Raw genomic sequence first — 10,077 nt, 5'->3', positions numbered from 1 at the left:
GCCAGGCGGCGTGAGTTAGAGATTGAGTTACAGATGCGTGAGCTGAGGCAAGCTCCAGTTCAGTCGCAGCCGGCGACGAAACGGTCTAAGACCGTTGATTCTAGGATGGGAGATCAGGGTAGCCACGTCTGTGGAAAGTGTGGAAGGGGTCACGCCGGGGTTTGTCGGTCCGGTGGAGCATGCCGCAAGTGCGGAAAAGAGGGACACTATGCGAGGGATTGTCGGCAGTCAGTGCCGGTTCGGGATTTGAGGATATGCTATCATTGTCATCAGGTTGGACATTTGAAGGTCAACTGTCCACGGCTTGCTGCAGGACCGGTGCAGGCTCCAGCACCGGCTACGTTGAGGATCACAGGTGGAGATCAGGGTGGAGCGGAGCCCCCAAGGGCTTAGGGTTGTGTTTTACAGCTTGCTGCTACGGGTATGTTCTTTCTGCTGTTTTTGATTATTTATGATTGTTGTGGAGTATTGTTATTTGTTGGTTTCGTTGGTTGGTTATGGAATTGCGTTTCGGGTTTTCATGTGGTATCCATTGTTCCTTGAGGGTTTGGCGAGTTGTGATCGAGATTTCGTTTTGGTATCCTTTGTTCCCTGAAGGACCGTTATGGTTATGGATTTGTACTTCGAGCTATCATTGATTATCCTTGTGAGGATTGGTGGCGGATGCGGCGTTGGTTTGAAGGCCGGGTAGATTCTGCAGTCTGAGGAATGGACATTTGAAGATTGGGTTCCTTTCGAGTGGGTTGTTCAGTGTAGAAACATGATTTGTATGAAAGTTGTTGGCGCTGGTGAGAAACATTTTGCGTGTAAGTGTTGATTTTCTGCAAGGTTACTTTGGGAGATCGGTGATGGCGACCGGTGATGTATTGTCAGTATCTTGAGTGGGGAGAATTGGAGATTCTCCGGATGATCGTTGGGTCTGAGAGGTTGTTTAGCTGCTTGGGGAAATTCAGCGATATTTCTATCAGTCGGAAGCAGGCTCGTATGGGTGAGTAACAGGCGTGCGGGGCGGAATACAGACCTAGAGCAGTTGATTGTGGAAGGCATGGGAGCGGGCCGGGATCGAGTATGTATGATGGAGATAGAGTTCGGAACCCCTAGAGGGCTAGAACAGTATGCACGGGAGGATTTCCCGAAGGGATAGTTCGGAATGATGAATGTTAGTTGAGCGGTCCGGATAGACTGAAGGCCGGTAGGCGTACCAATCAGGCCGAAGGCTCGGAGGACGGTCCAGTCAGATTGGCTGAAGGTCCTGAGAGTGGTCCAGATTGGCTGAAGGCCTGGGGAGGCGGTCCAGTCATGCTGAAGACTCTGCGAGTATTGTTGGGTCGGTTCGAGGTTATGGGTTGCGTATGTTGCAGTGGGATTACATTGGGAGGTCTGGCCCCGGGTAGCAATTTTGAGCAGTGAAGGTAGTGCATGGGCTTGAAAGTCCCTGCGATGAGAATCACAGTAGTGGTGATGCATGGATGTCAGGAACTCTTTAAAGAGGTAGTGTAGCGTGGGATGTGTACCATAGTGCCTGTCATGGTGACTGGGCGGATGAGTGGTTTCCTTGGTAAGGAAAGAGGGAGGAATGAAATTCCGAAAAGGGAGTACGAATTCACGGAAGTGAAAGCGGCAGTGTAGAGTTACGATTGGAGTGGTCCGTCGATGGTCTTTGAGTAGTGTGTTGCGGCGGTAGAATAAAAGCTCATTCGACTTGATATGTTGCTTAGGGCGCGGAGGGAGTACCATAGGCGTAGAACCAGGGAGAGGGGTTCGGAAGGGATACAGAGAAAGAGTCTTAGACTCTCAGTGAGATTCTGATCAGGGTTTTGGGTATGTATCAGCAGTTCATCTTGGAAGGATGTTTGGAGGATATCATCAGTGTATCAGGTTATCCAAACCTGAGGGTGCTAGAACGAGATCAGCATGTGTGTGTGGCTGCGAGAGGAGAACTCAGGGGAGTTGCTCCGGAATGGAAGAACGGGTCTTTCGGTCATCATGGGATGGGTAGAGTGGAATTCGGATCGGGGATCCGATGGTTCATGGCTTTATAGCCATATGAGTCAAGTGGAAGATGAGAATTGGAGCAGCAAGGCATCATGGGTAATTCTCGGTTGTTGACTGTGGTTATTGGAGGGTGCAGCTGGTGCCCAGTTTGAGTAGGTAGGGGGGACACCGTATGGAAGGAGAAAGTGAGCTTCTAGTTTCTATGATTGTACCTTGAGGGACTTGGTTCGGTCAAGGTCAGGTGGCGCGTCGTGGGAAGTAATTTGAAGATGAGATGTCGTAGGCTTCGAGGACGAAGCCTAATCTAAGTGGGGGAGAATTGTAACATCCCGGAATCGCAAGAGTAGGGTTGAAGGGCTAAAAGCGTAAGTTTCGGAGGGTGACTCGGCGAGTCCATGGGTAGACTCGGCGAGTCAGGTCGCGGCTATGGTCGCGTGTCAAGTGGCCTACTCGGCGAGTCCAAAGATGGACTCGACGAGTAGGTGCTGTATGGAGAAAACCCTAATTTTCGGGATTGAGCCCTATATAAAGAGCATTATACCCCTCCACAGCCTCCCTTATCCCCCCTTGAGTTCCAGAAACCCTAAATTCGTGGAAAGTCCCATTATTGAGCAAACTAGATCTTGGAGAGGTGTTGTTTGAAGAGATCTTGAAGGAGAAGTGGCTTGGATCAAAGGGCTTTGTGTGGATTCGAGTTTGGCTGCTATTGAGGCATCTTTTGGAGGTAAAACCTTCGTTCTTGGGCTGTATCTTCCTAGTTTCTCATTTTGGGGTTTGTGGGGAGTATATCTTGGAATGTTTTGGAGTTTGGAGGTTAGATCTGAGGTTGCTACCTCAGATCTGGAATATTGAAGGCCTAGAGTGCATTAAAGTTCCTGTGTTTGAGTGCTTAGTGAAGCCACCATGTCCCAAACCTTGGTTCTAAGGTGAATAAGGCCTAGATCTCTTTAGATTCACGTAAAGTTTGCCACTTTACGTGATGGATGGATTGTAGGAGGTTGGATCTATGTTTTGGATCAATTGCATGACCTGAGATGCTTCTGTATGGATTCAGGCCGATGGTACTCGTCGAGTCACATGGGGCGACTCGACGAGTTGCTTGAAGATGGCCTGGAACTCAACGAGTTGGAAGAACAACTCGGCGAGTAGGTTGAAGATAGCCTTGGACTCGACGAGTCTATTTGGACTCAGCGAGTCTTGTCGAGGAAGTTCCAATATTTCTGGTTGAGTCGAGGAATCGGTGAGTCAAGGGATGACTCGGTGGGTTGGGTGCGAGTGGACTCAGAGTTGTTGGACTCGACGAGTCTTGGGGTGACTCAGCGAGTTGGGTCGCTGATTGAAGGAAGTTCTGAGCGTTTGGACTCGGCGAGTCATCGGGTTGACTCGGCGAGTAGGGTCAGTCAGGGGTTGACTTTGACTTGTCCAAGGTTGACCAGTTGTCTTCCAGGGGTATTTTGGTAATTAAGGGTATTTATTGAGTTGTATGTTTTGATGTTCAGTGGAGGAGTTCGTGTCAGAGTTCGGAGCAGCAGGATCTTATCTTTTCAGCCGACAATTTCAAGGTGAGTTATCCTCACTATATCAACAGGGTCTAAGGCACCAAGGCTGGCCCTTTATTGGATTGAGATTCGGATATGGTTATTATGTTATTGCTTGATGTGTCTGCATCCTGGTAGCTAGGATGGTACATGCTAGGAGGCCTTGCTAAGGTCAGTTTCCCGATATACAGAGTGATGCTATGCTAGTGACCGGTTAGGTCGGTAACCCGGTTAGGGTAATGATATGCTATGTGACCTGCTTGCTCGGTTTGTTGTCTATGACTGTTATATGAATGTATGTTTTGTGCACATGGTTGTTTGGACTGGAGATGGGTTGAGGCGGGTCCTGCTTTGTGCTGTAGGCCAAGATACCCAGGGCGGACCGGTTGTTCCGAAGGCCCAGCGAGCGGTCCGGATAGGCTGTAGGCCCCACGAGGGCGGACCAGACGTGCCGAGGCTCGGAGAGTGGACCAGGCCGACTGAAGGCCCGATGCGGGCGGACCAGTCACACTGTAGACTCAAAGAGTGGACCAGGTGGGTTGAAGGCCCGATGCGGGCGGACCAACCCCACTGTAGACTCGAAGGACATGACTAGACCTGGAGGATGGATCCGGTGGACTGAAGGCCCGATACGGTGGACCAATCACACAGTTGCCCCGATATGTATGGTTATTCTATGTTCTGTTATGTTATGTATGTTTTGTATATTTTGGACCGGAAGGTCGCAGCCTGGAAGGGCGTATGCGTGGTTGGTATTTTGGGGGTATCTCACTAAGCTTTCGGGCTTACAGTTGTGGTTTAATGTTTTTCAGGTTCTTCAGGAGACCGTGGCAAGGCGAAGGCGCGATCGTACCGTTCCTCATGATTTGTAGCAATGTGATTCTGGGAATACTCTAATAATTTGTATTGAAAACCTTTTTGTAAACATTTTAATGAAAATCGGGTTGTTTTGAAAAATTTAAATTGGTTGTATTTTTCGGATGTTACAGTATCATTTAATTTTTGATTTTCGTATTTCAGATATGGTAATATACATCACGGAGGTGGTTAGAATATATTAAACCTAGAAATACATAATATTTGTTATTTGGTTTAATATTTGTTTGTTAGCTTTAAGATCGAAAATATTTAGTCTCTGATGTATTTATTGTACTTTTGGTTTATAAAATTCAAATGTGAATTTAATAATTACTATATTTTTTGTTTGTTAGGATTTTTTTAAATAGTACAATATAAATATATTTGACTTGTAATTTAAAATTTTAAAATGTTGAATTACAAGAGTTTTTAATAGATAATTGAACTAATATTATCATATTAAAAAAAAATAAAGGTCATTAAAAAATTATTGTTGAATTAACTTTAAACCGTTTAAATACTACTAAAATGTGTTAATATATAAGAAAGTTAGACCACGACATTTAAACCGTTAAATACTACAAGATTTATTTAATATAATAAATAAATTATAATAATATAAAAGATATAAATATTTTAATAGGTAGTAAAATCATATTTTATATGAAAATTTAAATGTTTTTATACATAAATAAATATTTATTTATATTAACCCTAATAATTTATTATTTCCTTTCCACATCAAAATAATGAGTAATGGGTTTAATAAAAGATAATTGGTGGTGTATATTATAACGTTTAACATTTGATGCAAAAATACTTGGCACCGTTAAAAAAATACATGACTCGAAACAATATTCCTAAACATATCTATTTTCTATTTTTTTTTTCCTTTTCACTTTATGCACGACCTTAACAAATAATCATAAAATAAAATAATAAATGGTAACAGATAAGAAACTATTTTGCCTCCACATCCATGTACCTAGGTACAAGTTATTTGCCGAATGAAACTAACTACACAAAACAATCTGCTACAAGACTGAAAGCGAACAATTGACACGAAAATGAAACTAATTATCATATAAAAACAATATGTTGGAAGGAATTATCTGGCGTCGCCGTATCGCGCGGGTAATCTACTATATATATATATAATTGTTTATTTTTTATTTTATATTTTGCCGCTTACATTTTATTTTATTTATTTATATTCTTATGATTTATATATATTGTTTGAAATTTCATTCAAATATGTTTTTTTTAATGTTTTTTATATTTTGTTCGTTTACATTATTTTAACGTTTTTTGTTCACTTTTCTTTATTTTTATAGAATATATTAAAAAAAAATTTGATCTTTTATTTTTTTATATTTTTGTAAAGTTTTTATATAATAATTATAGAAAAGTCTGTTAAGTGTAAGTATGGTTAACACATATTAGGTATAAAATTATTTATTTTAATAAGGTTATTGTGTAGGTTAACCAGAATTCGAAACAAGTGTCAATGGCTTCGAGTTTATTTTAATAGGCCAAAATTGATTTTTTAAATTAACTAAGGTTGTGCAGTATAATTTCTTTAAATAAGAGGGGATATATCTTGTCAAATTTTCAAAGATAAGATTGACAGTGCTAACCTGACTAAACTACAGGGACCAAAACTGTAATTTACTCTAAAGTAAATATTGCTGTTTAATTAATTAGCTAACAAGAATAAAAACAATACAAATGACGTGGAAAGGAAAGAGCCACGAAATGCGACAGAATGAACAGAGAATATATTTTAATTAATCTCAAACCAAAAATCTTCCAACTAACCGACCACAAAACCACCGTTTATTTTAAGTTGTAGTTTGAGTACTTGACAAAAGTTAATATAAACTTAGTTTTTTGAATTATATTAAAAACCAACAGTTAAATTATAAAATATTATCATTTGTTGCAAAAAAATCTTTATTAAAACAAATAAATAAATTATTTAGTAATTTATAGCCTCAAAATCGTGATTACGATTCCTTAAACAAAGAAGTTGTAACAACTTTACAAAAGCCAATTTCCAAGAACCTACCCCTTTGTCCCCCGTTTTCTTCATATGTGCATGCACCATTCGATATTTGGATCTATATATATAATACATATATTTATAGATAATACACACACACCCCACAAACTCACTTCAAATCATTCCAAATCTCCACTCATCTTTGAAGTTCGAAACCTTTTATCAAATCAAAACTTTCTTCTGTGAATCCGCCATGGAAGCACTCAATAGGTGCTCATCGGCTACTTCTTCTTCATCGGATTCATCAGACTCCTCACATTCGGGTCGGAAACCCGGAAACACTAACAAAACTCAAAGAATCAAGGGCCCATGGAGCTCTGAGGAGGACCGGATACTAACCCGATTAGTTGATTCATATGGGGCTCGGAACTGGTCGCTTATTAGCACCTACATAAAGGGTCGGTCTGGTAAGTCATGTAGGCTCCGATGGTGCAACCAGCTGAGTCCCAATGTGCAGCACCTGCCATTTTCTCCGGCGGAGGATGAGACCATTTTGGCTGCTCACGCTCGGTATGGCAATAGGTGGGCTACCATTGCTCGGTTGCTCCCTGGCCGGACTGATAATGCGGTGAAGAATCATTGGAACTCGACGTTGAAGAGACGGCGAGTTGGGACCGACGCTACCACCAGGTCGGAGTCGGAGATGGAGCTTTTAGGATTCGGGACTACTTATATGTCACCCGGGTCCGTGTGCAATGAGGATGCGGCGGCGGATGTAGATGATCCGATGACAACTCTTTCGTTGGCTCCACCGGGGATGGGCGGATATGGGTCGCCGGAGAAGAGAAATGAGAGTCTGCCGGTGGAATTTTGGGACGTTATGAGAGGGGTGATTGCGAGGGAGGTTCGGGAATATGTGACGTCGTCGTTTCCTGAGACTTCTGGATTTCATTAACATTTGCTGGATTGTTTATTTACTTTTTTATTTGAAAATTCTTTTTATTTATTACTTGTTTTCTCACGCTAATTGAAAAATTCTTTGGCTGCTACTTCAAAATTTTCAATACAAATGTCTACTAAATGTATAAGATACACTACAACATTGGCAATCCAATTGTTTTATGAAATAATTGAACACGGTAGAATGTCGAGATACATTCAATGGATTATATTTATTATAGTTAGGCATTCAATGGATTATATTTATTATAATCATGTATTATGTTGGTTCGTTTGATGAATATAAAGTTTAATGATTATTTAAGTTATTGGACGTGGACAATATGTTAATAAATTTTTCCACATTAAAAGTTGTCACTTCATCATCCTAATCATATGTATTTTTATAACTGTAACAACCTAAAATTTCAAATAAAATTTTCATTTTTAATCAACTAAAACATTCCCATCAAATACGAAGTAACAATGACAATTGTTTTCAAAAATCCATAACATTAACATTTTATTCCAAACATCAGAGTGTCCTATCAAATCAAATGTTGAAGAGTGCATGCTGCGCCGTCAAGCATTGTCTTTGCCCTTAGACTCAGATGTACCTGAAACAAATCAACATATTATAAGCTAATGTTTAGTGAGTTTCCCAGACCATACCCCGCATAATTCACATAATCACATAATCCATATTAGCTATAAAAGCTACATAAACCACATAAGTCATACATACAAACATATAAGGATGTCGTGGGCTCCCCCAAAGTCTTACTCCAGGATGCCATGGGCTCCCCATATGGTCATACACCTAAGTGCCATGGGCTTCCCTTATGGTCTTTAATAGAAAGTCATGGGCTCCCCACATGGTCTTACATTCAGGTGTCATGGGCTTCCCCATGGTCTTTAATAGGAAAGCCATGGGCTCTCCACATGGTCTTACATCCAAGTGTTATGGGCTCCACTATGGTCTTTCATACAAATGTACCACATATACAACTAACATACCTCTTAGCATATAATCAACAATCATGCTACATAACACTATATCAACCAGTGCACCACATATCATAAAATGGGTCGGCGTTGGTGCCTTCAACCCATTGGTATGGTGAGGAGACTCACTTTCTCAAGAATGTTGAACTGATAAGATAAGATCGGATAAGTCCCAACGCACAGCTCCAACTCAACTACCTACAATCATCATATGACTAGTTTTTTCAAAATTTCGGAATACCAAAATACCCTCAAGGTCAAGCTTGATCAACCCTAGTCAAAGTCCAAGTCAACAATCAGGGTCAACCATCCTTGTTGACCCTAACTCATCGAGTGCATCTAGTAACTCGTCGAGTTCCTTCAAAGTCCAAAAACCGAAACAAAACCTAGCTAACTCGCTGAGTCGTCTCGTCAACTCATTGAGTTCACTCATATCCAGTAGACGGGGAAACCCGATCCAACTCGTTGAGTTGAGTTTTTGCCCCGGTTTGCACATTCGGATGATACATTGACTGTAGGGACTCTAGGGCTTAGATCTGAAATCTAAAGGTGTCTAGAAGGATAAAGTTTCCAACTTTATCCCCTAGAACCACTCTGAATGCTCTAAAACCCTTAACAATGGTTGGAAAGCTCAAAAGCTTAGCCATATGGTTCAAGACTCTAGTGATATGGAATCCCTCCTTTTCCAGAAGTGGTTATAGTCCTCAAAACATTCCAAAGATGGAGACTTTATGGACACACATGTCCAATGCATGTCTTGAAGTCAAAATGGCCAAAGAGGGAAAAATATACCCTAAATTCCATGCACGACATCCGTGCTTGACCAAAAGCTAGATCTAGCCCTATGGGACCATTTTCCCCTGGAGATTCATAAAGTTGCAAAATTTATGAACCCCATGCATGAAATCAACAAGAATGATAGGAAATGAAGAGTAAACTTAAGATCTAGCCATATTCTAAGATAAAAATCGAATCTTGAATGCTTACAATAGTCCACAAGATGGTCAAGCTCAAGAGTGAGGGATTTGTTTGCTGGATCTTCTCCTTCTTCTCACTATCTTTTTCTTCTTAAGCTCCAAAAGTCACTCTAACTCACCATACGAGAGAAAATGGAGATTAGGGTCTATAATTCAAGTATTTTTGTCAAACATATTTTTTTAAGAAAAATGTGGGTATTTAATGTGGTTCTATAATTCAAGTTACTACCAACTTTTGATTTTTACAACATAATCTTTTATCTAACAATGTTGTTATATATGATGAAGATGATGAATATAATATGCAAAATAACAAATAAAAATCAACGAAGAACATAAGTATAACTGTATGGAAACCCTTGTGGAACTGGGCACAGTCTCTATTGTTTTAGACCGTGATGATCATTTCACCTCCTAATTCTAGCAGAAGTTCCATGAGGAATAGGGCACGAGACTGCATTTCAGCACTGCTTACCATCCGCAGATAATGACTAGAGTAAGCGAACCATTCAAACCCTTGAGCATATGTTGAGGGCCTATGTCATTGATTTCGGCGGGAGTTAGGACTCCCACCTACCCCTTGCATAGCTCTCATAGAACAACAACTTTCATTCCAGCATTGGTGCTCCACCTTTCGAGTTTTTGTATAGGCGGAGATGTCATACCCCAGTATGTTGGGGGGAGGTTGGTCATTGGGTCATATGGCGGACCGAGGTGGTTCTGCAGACTACCGAGAAGGTTCAACAAATCAGACAACGATTGC

The 10,077-nt window shown here is 41.0% G+C and overlaps 1 pseudogene; it reads left to right on the top strand.

The window, feature by feature from the left end:
- The first annotated feature begins 6,552 nt into the window (after positions 1-6,552).
- LOC145019805 (transcription factor MYB77 pseudogene) lies at positions 6,553-7,442 on the top strand (annotated as a pseudogene).
- Positions 7,443-10,077: the final 2,635 nt, after the last annotated feature.

Source organism: Lactuca saligna, chromosome 1, assembly GCF_052625555.1.
Source record: "Lactuca saligna cultivar CGN05327 chromosome 1, ASM5262555v1, whole genome shotgun sequence".
In the NCBI taxonomy this organism is placed as follows: Eukaryota; Viridiplantae; Streptophyta; class Magnoliopsida; order Asterales; family Asteraceae; genus Lactuca; species Lactuca saligna.
Note: the sequence above shows the minus strand (reverse complement) of the source record. Positions and strands in the feature narration are given on the sequence as shown.